This window comes from Cherax quadricarinatus, chromosome 17 (genome assembly GCF_038502225.1).
Source record: "Cherax quadricarinatus isolate ZL_2023a chromosome 17, ASM3850222v1, whole genome shotgun sequence".
Taxonomy (NCBI): Eukaryota; Metazoa; Arthropoda; class Malacostraca; order Decapoda; family Parastacidae; genus Cherax; species Cherax quadricarinatus.
This window is the reverse complement of record NC_091308.1, coordinates 37,150,869-37,165,023: the sequence shown is the minus strand read 5'-3', so window position 1 is coordinate 37,165,023 and position 14,155 is coordinate 37,150,869.

The following is a 14,155-nucleotide window of genomic DNA, read 5'->3' as shown; positions in this document are numbered from 1 at the left end:
ATTATAACTGTAAGTTAACTTCCCAAGTTAGCAGTAAGTTAACTTCCCAAGTTAACAGTAAGTTAACTTCCCAAGTTAGCAGTAAGTTAACTTCCCATTATAGCTGTAAGTTAACTTCCCATTATAACTGTAAGTTAACTTCCCATTATAACTGTAAGTTAACCTCCCATTTTAGCTGCAAGTTAACTTCCCAAGCTAGCAGTAAGTTAACTTCCCAAGTTAGCAGTAAGTTAACTTCCCAAGTTAGCAGTAAGTTAACTTCCCAAGTTAGCAGTAAGTTAACTTCCCAAGCTAGCAGTAAGTTAACTTCCCAAGTTAGCAGTAAGTTAACTTCCCAAGTTAGCAGTAAGTTAACTTCCCAAGTTAGCAGTAAGTTAACTTCCCAAGTTAGCAGTAAGTTAACTTCTCAAGTTAGCAGTAAGTTAACTTCCCAAGTTAGCAGTAAGTTAACTTCCCAAGTTAGCAATAAGTTAACTTCCCAAGTTAGCAGTAAGTTAACTTCCCAAGTTAGCAGTAAGTTAACTTCCCAAGTTAACAGTAAGTTAACTTCCCAAGTTAGCAGTAAGTTAACTTCCCAAGCTAGCAGTAAGTTAACTTCCCAAGTTAGCAGTAAGTTAACTTCCCAAGTTAGCAGTAAGTTAACTTCCCAAGTTAGCAGTAAGTTAACTTCCCAAGTTAGCAGTAAGTTAACTTCCCAAGTTAGCAGTAAGTTAACTTCCCAAGTTAGCAGTAAGTTAACTTCCCAAGCTAGCAGTAAGTTAACTTCCCAAGTTAGCACTAAGTTAACTTCCCAAGTTAGCAGTAAGTTAACTTCCCAAGTTAGCCGTAAGTTAACTTCCCAATTTAGCAGTAAGCTAACTTCCCAAGTTAGCAGTAAGTTAACTTCCCAAGTTAGCAGCAAGTTAACTTCCCAAGTTAGCAGTAAGTTAACTTCCCAAGTTAGCAGTAAGTTAACTTCCCAAGTTAGCAGCAAGTTAACTTCCCAAGTTAGCAGTAAGTTAACTTCCCAAGTTAGCAGTAAGTTAACTTCCCAAGTTAGCAGCAAGTTAACTTCCCAAGTTAGCAGTAAGTTAACTTCGCAAGTTAGCAGTAAGTTAACTTCCCAAGTTAGCAGTAAGTTAACTTCCCAAGTTAGCAGTAAGTTAACTTCGCAAGTTAGCAGTAAGTTAACTTCCCAAGTTAGCAGTAAGTTAACTTCCCAAGTTAGCAGTAAGTTAACTTCCCAAGTTAGCAGTAAGTTAACTTCCCAAGTTAGCAGTAAGTTAACTTCCCAAGTTAGCAGTAAGTTAACTTCCCAAATTAGCAGTAAGTTAACTTCCCAAGTTAGCAGTAAGTTAACTTCCCAAGTTAGCAGTAAGTTAACTTCCCAAGTTAGCAGTAAGTTAACTTCCCAAGTTATGAGGAAGGTAACTTCCCAAGTTAGCAGTAAGTTAACTTCCCAAGTTAGCAGTAAGTTAACTTCCCAAGTTAGCAGTAAGTTAACTTCCCAAGTTAGCAGTAAGTTAACTTCCCAAGTTATGAGGAAGGTAACGCTGAGGAAATTATTATTATTATTAATTATTTTTATTATCATCATCATTATAAGGGGAAGCGCAAAACCCGCAAGGGTCATAGAATACATGAGGGATGAGAAGCAATTAGGTTTGATCGAAAGAAAGAAAGAGTGGCACCAATTCCTTGGATCAAGATCCTTTATCGTCAACAAGGCACCTCACTTCAGGTGACCTGCAGCTGCAGTCTCTGTACCTGACCACCAGGTCAGGGGACCTGCACCTGCAGTCACTGTACCTGTCCACCAGGTCAGGTGACCTGCACATGCAGTCGCTGTACCTGACCACCAGGTCAGGTGACCTGCACCTGCAGTCACTGTACCTGTCCACCTGGTCAGGTGACCTGCACCTGCAGTCACTGTACCTGACAACCAGGTCAGGTGACCTGCACCTGCAGTCACTGTACCTGACCACCAGGTCAGGTGACCTGCACCTGCAGTCACTGTACCTGACCACCAGGTCAGGTGACCTGCTCCTGCAGTCACTGTACGTGTCCACCAGGTCAGGTGACCTGCACCTGCAGTCGCTGTACCTGACCACCAGGTCAGGTGACCTGCACCTGCAGTCACTGTACCTGTCCACCAGGTCAGGTGACCTTCACCTGCAGTCACTGTACCTGTCCACCAGGTCAGGTGACCTGCACCTACAGTCACTGTACCTGTCCACCAGGTCAGGTGACATGCACCTGAAGTCAATGTACCTGACCACCAGGTCTGGTGACCTGCACCTGCAGTCACTGTACCTGACCACCAGGTCAGGTGACCTGCACCTGCAGTCACTGTACCTGTCCACCAGGTCAGGTGACCTGCACCTGCAGTCACTGTACCTGACCACCAGGTCAGGTGACCTGCACCTGCAGTCACTGTACCTGACCACCAGGTCAGGTGACCTGCACCTGCAGTCACTGTACCTGACCACCAGGTCAGGTGACCTGCACCTGCAGTCACTGTACCTGACCACCAGGTCTGGTGACCTGCACCTGCAGTCACTGTACCTGACCACCAGGTCAGGTGACCTGCACCTGCAGTCACTGTACCTGTCCACCAGGTCAGGTGACCTGCACCTGCAGTCACTGTACCTGACCACCAGGTCAGGTGACCTGCACCTGCAGTCAGTGTACCTGACCACCAGGTCAGGTAACCTGCACCTGCAGTCACTGTACCTGACCACCAGGTCAGGTGACCTGCACCTGCAGTCACTGTACCTGACCACCAGGTCAGGTGACCTGCACCTGCAGTCACTGTACCTGACCACCAGGTCAGGTGACCTGCTCCTGCAGTCACTGTACGTGTCCACCAGGTCAGGTGACCTGCACCTGCAGTCGCTGTACCTGACCACCAGGTCAGGTGACCTGCAGCTGCAGTCTCTGTACCTGACCACCAGGTCAGGTGACCTGCACCTGCAGTCACTGTACCTGACCACCAGGTCAGGTGACCTGCTCCTGCAGTCACTGTACGTGTCCACCAGGTCAGGTGACCTGCACCTGCAGTCGCTGTACCTGACCACCTGGTCAGGTGACCTGCACCTGCAGTCACTGTACCTGTCCACCAGGTCAGGTGACCTTCACCTGCAGTCACTGTACCTGTCCACCAGGTCAGGTGACCTGCACCTACAGTCACTGTACCTGTCCACCAGGTCAGGTGACATGCACCTGAAGTCAATGTACCTGACCACCAGGTCTGGTGACCTGCACCTGCAGTCACTGTACCTGACCACCAGGTCAGGTGACCTGCACCTGCAGTCACTGTACCTGTCCACCAGGTAAGGTGACCTGCACCTGCAGTCACTGTACCTGACCACCAGGTCAGGTGACCTGCACCTGCAGTCACTGTACCTGACCACCAGGTCAGGTGACCTGCACCTGCAGTCACTGTACCTGACCACCAGGTCAGGTGACCTGCACCTGCAGTCACTGTACCTGACCACCAGGTCTGGTGACCTGCACCTGCAGTCACTGTACCTGACCACCAGGTCAGGTGACCTGCACCTGCAGTCACTGTACCTGTCCACCAGGTCAGGTGACCTGCACCTGCAGTCACTGTACCTGACCACCAGGTCAGGTGACCTGCACCTGCAGTCAGTGTACCTGACCACCAGGTCAGGTAACCTGCACCTGCAGTCACTGTACCTGACCACCAGGTCAGGTGACCTGCACCTGCAGTCACTGTACCTGACCACCAGGTCAGGTGACCTGCACCTGCAGTCACTGTACCTGACCACCAGGTCAGGTGACCTGCACCTGCAGTCACTGTACCTGACCACCAGGTCAGGTGACCTGCACCTGCAGTCACTGTACCTGACCACCAGGTCAGGTGACCTGCACCTGCAGTCACTGTACCTGACCACCAGGTCAGGTGACCTGCACCTGCAGTCACTGTACTTGACCACCAGGTCAGGTGACCTGCACCTGCAGTCACTGTACCTGACCACCAGGTCAGGTGACCTGTACCTGACCACCAGGTCAGGTGACCTGCACCTGCAGTCACTGTACCTGACCACCAGGTCAGGTGACCTGCACCTGCAGTCACTGTACCTGACCACCAGGTCAGGTGACCTGCACCTGCAGTCACTGTACCTGACCACCAGGTCAGGTGACCTGCACCTGCAGTCACTGTACCTGACCACCAGGTCAGGTGACCTGCACCTGCAGTCACTGTACCTGACCACCAGGTCAGGTGACCTGCACCTGCAGTCACTGTACCTGACCACCAGGTCAGGTGACCTGCACCTGCAGTCACTGTACCTGACCACCAGGTCAGGTGACCTGCACCTGCAGTCACTGTACCTGACCACCAGGTCAGGTGACCTGCACCTGCAGTCACTGTACCTGACCACCAGGTCAGGTGACCTGCACCTGCAGTCACTGTACCTGACCACCAGGTCAGGTGACCTGCACTTGCAGTCACTGTACCTGACCACCAGGTCAGGTGACCTGCACCTGCAGTCACTGTACCTGACCACCAGGTCAGGTGACCTGCACCTGCAGTCACTGTACCTGACCACCAGGTCAGGTGACCTGCACTTGCAGTCACTGTACCTGACCACCAGGTCAGGTGACCTGCACCTGCAGTCACGGTAACAGGGCAATATTTGAACATTCTAGTAAAAGGTCTTGCATGAAGACCCAAACACATGTATATACGTTCCTCTGTACGAATATACACGTCCCTGTGTATGAATATACACGTCCCTGTGTGTACAAGGCCCTGTGTGCACACGTCCTTGTGTGTACACGTCATTGTGTGCACACGTCCCTGTGTGTACACGTCCCTGTGTGCACACGTCCTTGTGTGTACACGTCCCTGTGTATATATGCATGTTTTTCAATGATAAATCTTTTCTCATTATTTCCACTTCCTTTGTGTGTGTGTGTGTGTGTGTGTGTGTGTGTGTGTGTGTGTGTGTGTGTGTGTGTGTGTGTGTGTGTGTGTGTATGTGTGTATGTGTGTGTGTGTGTATGTGTGTATGTGTGTGTGTGTGTGTGTGTGTGTGTGGTGTGTGTGTGTGTGTGTGTGTGTGTGTGTGTGTGTATGTGTGTATGTGTGTGTGTGTGTGTATGTGTGTATGTGTGTGTGTGTGTGTGTGTGTGTGTGTGTACTCACCAATTGTGGTTGCAAGGGTCGATTCATAGCTCCTGTCCTCCGCCTCTTCACTGGTCACTACTAGGTCACTCCTTCCTTGCTCCATGAGCTACATTATACCTCTTAATGTTACATATGGATCCTGCCTCTGCCACCTCCTTTCCAGACTATTTCACTTCCTTACAACTCTGTGACTGAAGAAATATTTCCTAACCTCCCTGTGACTCATCTCAGTCTTCAACTTTCAATTGTGACCCCTTGTTGCTGTGTCCCATCTGTGGAACATTCTGTCTTTGACCAGCTTGTCGATTCCTCTCAGTATTTTATATGTACCCCCTCTCTCTCCTGTCCTCCAGTGTCGTCAAGTTGATTTCCCTTAACCTCTCCTCGTAAGACATGCCCCTTACCTCTGGGAGTAGTCTCGTTGCAAACCTTTGAATTTTCTCTAGTTTCCCGATGAGCTTGGCCAGGTGTGGGTTCCAAAATGGTGCTGCATACTCCAATATGGCCCTGACGTACACGGTATACAGGGACCTTACTGATATGTCGGAATGCTACTCTTAGGTTTGACAGGCGCCCATATGCTGCAGCAGTTATGTGGTTGATGTGCGCCTCAAGAGATGTGCTTCGTATTATACCCAAGATCCTTTTCCTTGAGTGAGGTTAGTAGCCTCTGGCCCCTTAGACTGTACTCTGTCTGCGGCCTGCTTTGCCCTTCCTCGATCTTCATGACCTTGCACTTGGTAGGGTTGAACTCCAGAAGTCAGTTACTGGACCAGGCCTACAGCCTTTCAAGTTCTGCAGATCCTCCTCCGATTTGACTCTCCTCATAACTTCATAGCGTTTGCAAACAGGGACACTTCTGAGTCTATTCTTTCCATCATGTCATTCAGAAACAGCATCGGACCTAGGACTCACCTCTGTGGAACCCCATTCGTCACAGGCGCCCATTCTGACACCTCGTCAAGTACCATGACTAGCTGGTGCCTTCCCGTCAGGTATTCTCTGATCCATTGCAGTGCCTTCCCTGTTATACCTGCCTGGTCCTCCAGCTTTCGCACTAATCTCCTGTGTGGAACTGTGTCTAATGCTTTCTTACAGTCCAAGAAAAAGCAGATTACCCACCCTGCTCTCTCTCTCTTGTCTTACTGCTGTCACCTTGTCATAGAACTCCAGTAGGTTTGTGACGCACTCATTCCTTTCTAGGTGCTCCACCACTCTTCTCCTGATAATCTTCTCCATGACTTTGCATACTATACATGTCAATGACACTGGTCTGTAGTTTAATGCTGCGTGGTTGTCTCCTGTTTTAAAAATTGGTACTACATTTGCTGTCTTCCATACCTCAAGCAGCCGCCCTATTTCGATAGATGTGTTGATGACTGTTGTTAGTGGTACGCAGAGCGTCTCTTCTCCCTTTCAGGACCCACGGAGAGATGTTATCCGACCCCACCGCCTTTAATGTATCTAGCTCACTTAGCAGCTCCTTCACTTCCTCCTCGGTGTGTGTGTGTGTGGGATTGGTTACGCAGAGAGATTGTAAATCTCGTGTCGTAATTACTGAAGATGTGGTATTACATAAATAGTTAAGCAAGCCGACAAGATGATGAACGAGACACTTTAACAAAACTTGGGTATCTTTACTGTGGAAACGTATCGCTAGCCAGTGGCTTCTTCAGTAGAATACAGAGAAAAACGGCGGGAGATGAGGAGTTTGAGGTAATCATTCCCTCAGCCTGGATATATGTGTTCAGTCATCAGTCTAGACAGAAGTATATATATACCGTATTTCGCGGCTTATGAGACGCTCCAACGCATTACATGCTTCCCAATTTAGAAGGTAATAATCAGGAAAAAAGTTGAGTGCCTAATACCAAGTAATATTTACTCCACTGAAACCTATGGTAATTTTACATGCAGAGATAAGGTTACGTTTGATTTATGGGTAGATCAAAACATACGATAGGCCTAGTGCTCACCCGAACACCTTATTTCAGTTTGAAATCCTCACCAATCTTGACAAATTCATCACAAACATTAAATTAATCACAAACCTGTGAAATTCTATGATTTTATCTTCGTATTCATCAGGTATTCTCTGGGCAATCCTAGTGCGGGCACTCACTGATAATCCACTGTTTCATAAACCGGTAACACCAGCTTGCAGTTCCACGACAATCTTCAATCATATTTTGTTCTGCCCAGGTTCTGGCCTCATTCATTACAGTTGATGTAGACACAGCACGACCACAATTCCTTTCATTTATTACCCAGTCCTTAATTTCATCTTCCCGTGCTGGCCATCTTGCTGGTTTATGACGAAGATTATGCTTTTTCTTCTATGTTGTCCTCAGTCTGTTTTCATGTTGACGCCACGCTATCATTTTCTCAGTAGGTGTCGACCCAAACTCCCTATCTGCAGGTCTGTTGCCATGTATTTTGGCATAATCGACTACTAATAATTTAAAATGTATGGTGTATGCAAGTTTCTTCTTCCCAGCCATCATACAAAAATGGGCACCGGTTCAGAAAATGTAAAAATTTATGGTACCGCAATATGGTGGAGATAATCTTATTAAAATTCGTTTCTCATTGATCCTGGATTTTCAAAATATTTCACTGTCTAAACAAATGGTGCAGGACTACCTTACCCCGATGATCTCTCAGTTTGAACTGGTGAAACAGTCGCTAGTGGCTGAAAGTACCCAGCATGTGCTAACGATAGTGTAGTATACGGTAACATTATTTTAAAGTGCCTACCATAAATGACGCTGCTTTGAGTCTTCGTTAGTTTAAGAAATAAGAAAGGAAGGTGTTACTTAAGGAGGAATTTCGTTTTCTGTCAACATCCCAGTACAGTATTCGTATCTCATAAATACCTTGGCTCAAAACTTTCTTAATTTACTGTAATTTTTGAAACACAGGACTTGTTTTAGTTTCATTGGCTATATATATTAATCTCAGGTCGAAGGAGATTCGAATCTACGAACCACGGACCACGGTACTCAGTGCTCTACCACCGTACCACACTGGTCCAGTACCTTGGCACAAAGCTATCGCTAGACGTTTTGATCCAAGACAGCCAGCTTTCATGCAGATAGCTTTCATCTTTTCATCTCATCCCCTGCATGCATCGACCGACGAGAGATTTTTATAATGTTTAGAATTCGCGAATTCTACACTGGAGCATATGTGACAGTGTCCCTCACTCAGTTCAAGTGCACACAAGTGTCCCTCACTCAGTTCAAGTGCACACATGTGTCCCTCACTCAGTTCAAGTGCACACATGTGTCCCTCACTCACTTCTAGTGCACACATCTGTCCCTCACTCAGTTCAGGTGTACACACGTGTCCCTCACTCAGTTTTAGTGCACACATGTGTCCCTCAGTTCTAGTGCACAAACGTGTCCCTCACTCAGTTCTAGTGTACACACGTGTCCCTCACTCAGTTCTAGTGCACACACGTGTCCCTCACTCAGTTCTAGTGCACACACGTGTCCCTCACTCAGTTCAGGTGTACACACGTGTCCCTCACTAAGTTCTAGTTCACACACGTGTCCCTTACAAAGTTCTAGTGCACACACGTGTCCCTCACTCAGTTTTAGTGCACACAAGTGTCCCTCACTCAGTTCAGGTGCACACATGTGTCCCTTACTCAGTTTTAGTGCACACAAGTGTCCCTCACTCAGTTAAGGTGCACACATGTGTCCCTCACTCAGTTCTAGTGCACACAAGTGTCCCTCACTAAGTACTAGTGCACACACGTGTCCCTTACTAAGTTCTAGTGCACACATGTGTCCCTCACTCAGTTTTAGTGCACACAAGTGTCCCTCACTCAGTTCAGGTGCACACATGTGTCCCTCACTCAGTTCTAGTGTACACAAGTGTCCCTCACTAAGTTCTAGTGCACACAAGTGTCCCTCACTAAGTTCTAGTGTACACAAGTGTCCCTCACTAAGTTCTAGTGCACATAAGTGTCCCTCACTCAGTTCAGGTGCACACATGTGTCCCTCACTCAGTTTTAGTGCACACAAGTGTCACTCACTAAGTTCTAGTGCACACAAGTGTCCCTCACTAAGTTCTAGTGTACACAAGTGTCCCTCACTAAGTTCTAGTGCACACAAGTGTCCCTCACTAAGTTCTTGTGCACACAAGTGTCCCTCACTAAGTTCTAGTGTACACAAGTGTCCCTCACTAAGTTCTAGTGCACACAAGTGTCCCTCACTAAGTTCTAGTGCACACAAGTGTCCCTCACTAAGTTCTAGTGCACACAAGTGTCCCTCACTAAGTTCTAGTGCACACAAGTGTCCCTCACTAAGTTCTAGTGCACACAAGTGTCCCTCACTAAGTTCTAGTGTACACAAGTGTCCCTCACTCAGTTCAGGTGCACACATGTGTCCCTCACTCAGTTCAGGTGCACACATGTGTCCCTCACTCAGTTTTAGTGCACACAAGTGTCATCACTAAGTTCTAGTGCACACAAGTGTCCCTCACTAAGTTCTAGTGTACACAAGTGTCCCTCACTAAGTTCTAGTGTACACAAGTGTCCCTCACTAAGTTCTAGTGTACACAAGTGTCCCTCACTAAGTTCTAGTGCACACAAGTGTCCCTCACTAAGTTCTAGTGCACACAAGTGTCCCTCACTAAGTTCTAGTGCACACACGTGTCCCTTACTAAGTTCTAGTGCACACACGTGTCCCTCACTCAGTTTTAGTGCACACAAGTGTCCCTCACTCAGTTCAGGTGCACACATGTGTCCCTCACTCAGTTTTAATGCACACAAGTGTCCCTCACTCAGTTCAGGTGCACACATGTGTCCCTCACTCAGTTCTAGTGCACACAAGTGTCCCTCACTAAGTTCTAGTGCACACACGTGTCCCTTACTAAGTTCTAGTGCACACATGTGTCCCTCACTCAGTTTTAGTGCACACAAGTGTCCCTCACTCAGTTCAGGTGCACACATGTGTCCCTCACTCAGTTCTAGTGTACACAAGTGTCCCTCACTAAGTTCTAGTGCACACAAGTGTCCCTCACTAAGTTCTAGTGTACACAAGTGTCCCTCACTAAGTTCCAGTGCACATAAGTGTCCCTCACTCAGTTCAGGTGCACACATGTGTCCCTCACTCAGTTTTAGTGCACACAAGTGTCACTCACTAAGTTCTAGTGCACACAAGTGTCCCTCACTAAGTTCTAGTGTACACAAGTGTCCCTCACTAAGTTCTAGTGTACACAAGTGTCCCTCACTAAGTTCTAGTGCACACAAGTGTCCCTCACTAAGTTCTAGTGTACACAAGTGTCCCTCACTAAGTTCTAGTGCACACAAGTGTCCCTCACTAAGTTCTAGTGCACACAAGTGTCCCTCACTAAGTTCTAGTGCACACAAGTGTCCCTCACTAAGTTCTAGTGTACACAAGTGTCCCTCACTCAGTTCAGGTGCACACATGTGTCCCTCACTCAGTTCAGGTGCACACATGTGTCCCTCACTCAGTTTTAGTGCACACAAGTGTCATCACTAAGTTCTAGTGCACACAAGTGTCCCTCACTAAGTTCTAGTGTACACAAGTGTCCCTCACTAAGTTCTAGTGTACACAAGTGTCCCTCACTAAGTTCTAGTGTACACAAGTGTCCCTCACTAAGTTCTAGTGCACACAAGTGTCCCTCACTAAGTTCTAGTGCACACAAGTGTCCCTCACTAAGTTCTAGTGCACACAAGTGTCCCTCACTAAGTTCTAGTGTACACAAGTGTCCCTCACTAAGTTCTAGTGTACACAAGTGTCCCTCACTAAGTTCTAGTGCACACAAGTGTCCCTCACTAAGTTCTAGTGCACACAAGTGTCCCTCACTAAGTTCTAGTGCACACAAGTGTCCCTCACTAAGTTCTAGTGCACACAAGTGTCCCTCACTAAGTTCTAGTGCACACAAGTGTTCCTCACTAAGTTCTAGTGCACACAAGTGTCCCTCACTCAGTTCTAGTGTACACAAGTGTCCCTCACTCAGTTCTAGTGCACACAAGTGTCCCTCACTCAGTTCTAGTGCACACAAGTGTCCCTCACTAAGTTCTAGTGTACACAAGTGTCCCTCACTAAGTTCTAGTGCACACAAGTGTTCCTCACTAAGTTCTAGTGCACACAAGTGTCCCTCACTCAGTTCTAGTGTACACAAGTGTCCCTCACTAAGTTCTAGTGCACATAAGTGTTCCTCACTAAGTTCTAGTGCACACAAGTGTCCCTCACTCAGTTCTAATGTACACAAGTGTCCCTCACTCAGTTCTAGTGCACACAAGTGTCCCTCACTCAGTTCTAGTGTACACAAGTGTCCCTCACTCAGTTCTAGTGCACACAAGTGTCCCTCACTAAGTTCTAGTGCACACAAGTGTCCCTCACTCAGTTCTAGTGCACACAAGTGTCCCTCACTAAGTTCTAGTGCACACAAGTGTCCCTCACTCAGTTCTAGTGCACACAAGTGTCCCTCACTCAGTTCTAGTTCACACAAGTGTCCCTCACTAAGTTCTAGTGCACACAAGTGTCCCTCACTCAGTTCTAGTGTACACAAGTGTCCCTCACTCAGTTCTAGTGTACACAAGTGTCCCTCACTAAGTTCTAGTGCACACAAGTGTCCCTCACTCAGTTCTAGTGTACACAAGTGTCCCTCACTCAGTTCTAGTGTACACAAGTGTCCCTCACTCAGTTCTAGTGTACACAAGTGTCCCTCACTCAGTTCTAGTGTACACAAGTGTCCCTCACTCAGTTCAGGTGTACACAAGTGTCCCTCACTCAGTTCTAGTGCACACAAGTGTCCCTCACTAAGTTCTAGTGCACACAAGTGTCCCTCACTAAGTTCTAGTGCACACAAGTGTGCCTCACTCAGTTCTAGTGCACACAAGTGTCCCTCACTCAGTTCAGGTGTACACACGTGTCCCTCATTAAGTTCTAGTGCACACACGTGTCCCTCACTAAGTTCTAGTGCACACACGTGTCCCTCACTAAGTTCTAGTGTACACACGTGTCCCTCACTAAGTTCTAGTGCACACAAGTGTCCCTCACTAAGTTCTTGTGCACACACGTGTCCCTCACTAAGTTCTAGTGTACACAAGTGTCCCTCACTAAGTTCTAGTGCACACACGTGTCCCTCACTAAGTTCTAGTGTACACAAGTGTCCCTCACTAAGTTCTAGTGCACACAAGTGTCCCTCACTAAGTTCTAGTGCACACACGTGTCCCTCACTAAGTTCTAGTGCACACACGTGTCCCTCACTAAGTTCTAGTGTACACACGTGTCCCTCACTAAGTTCTAGTGTACACACGTGTCCCTCACTAAGTTCTAGTGTACACACGTGTCCCTCACTAAGTTCTAGTGTAGACACGTGTCCCTCACTAAGTTCTAGTGTACACACGTGTCCCTCACTAAGTTCTAGTGTACACACGTGTCCCTCACTAAGTTCTAGTGTACACGTGTCCCTCACTAAGTTCTAGTGTACACACGTGTCCCTCACTAAGTTCTAGTGTACACACGTGTCCCTCACTAAGTTCTAGTGCACACACGTGTCCCTCACTAAGTTCTAGTGTACACACGTGTCCCTCACTAAGTTCTAGTGTACACACGTGTCCCTCACTAAGTTCTAGTGTACACAAGTGTCCCTCACTAAGTTCTAGTGTACACACGTGTCTCTCACTAAGTTCTAGTGTACACAAGTGTCCCTCACTAAGTTCTAGTGTACATACACTAGAACTCAGTGTTTCCTTCTCGTACTCTGTTGATGTTGATCCTCTTACATCATCATTGGTCTGTGGTGAAGAAAAGACGGTTACGCAACAAGTTTTTATCAAGTCGTGGCTGGTAAACCTCTACAGTGAGCTCAACATTCTCCTAGTAAGAGTTTGTTCTGCAATGTTTTTCTTTTTTCATACATGTTTTTTTCTGAAATGACTGTCATACTGATAATATTACTGGACTACAGGACTCAGTAAGAGATCCCTGAAGCTAATGGCTAGACTTTATTGATGCGACGTGACAGGCATTGTAATTCACATATCTCACCGATGTTGTCATTTCTCGTCACCTGGAAACAGTGTCCTCTACAACATGTGTATATCCCGGGACCCGCACACTAGAAGATGGAGAGGGATGTTTTAACTCTTACAACTTGGCTTTGAAAGAAGGTAAACTGAGCAGACCCTCGCTCAAGGCTGCACTCATCTAACGAGACACATTGCGTCGGTGTAACATTGACAACCAAGCCCTGGGCTTAGTTTGTCCATCTTCCAAGTTCTGAGGCTTAAAGGATGAACATAGAACATCTTTCCATGGCGAGAATATTTACATTATTATTATTATAATAAAAAAAAAGCGCTAAGCCACAAGGGCTATACAGCGCTGCAGGATATTTACAGACAAGCCTACCAGGAAGTAACTATCAATTGTACAAAAGTGACTATTAACACCAAAATAATGGTGTTTTTCCATTTCTTGTCGGTATCACTATACTATTTACTTGCAGTCACACTCAACGCTGAGAGCTCTCTCGATATAAAAGGACACAAAAAATGAAATATTAACAAGGAAGAGTGAGCTGGTCGATGTTCAAATCCTGACAAGAGATAATCACCAGAGAAACTTTAGTAGCAACAAACGCTTCAGAAAATGATGTGCTAGAGTACTATTCCTCTGCTAAGTTGCTCACGACCAGAGAAACAAGTGGTGGTTATCTTGTTAGGAATCTTCCAGCTTCTACTGACGCTGGTCTTTGATGGATGATGATCCATCCATCTAGTAGCTAAGCATTCGCTGTCTAACCACAACTAGATTTTCCAAACCATTTAAAAATAAACAATGAATCACCGCAAGTAACGTCCAGTGCTTATAACGAGTGGTGTAGTGGTATCGACGAGATGTGGAAAAAGACGTTTATAGAAACGTTTCGCCAATAGAGGTTTCTTCAGTCTTAACACAGAGAAACTCGTTTCTTAATCATCTCTGCATTAATGAAAACTGAGACACATGTGCAACATCAGGATATCTTTATAGT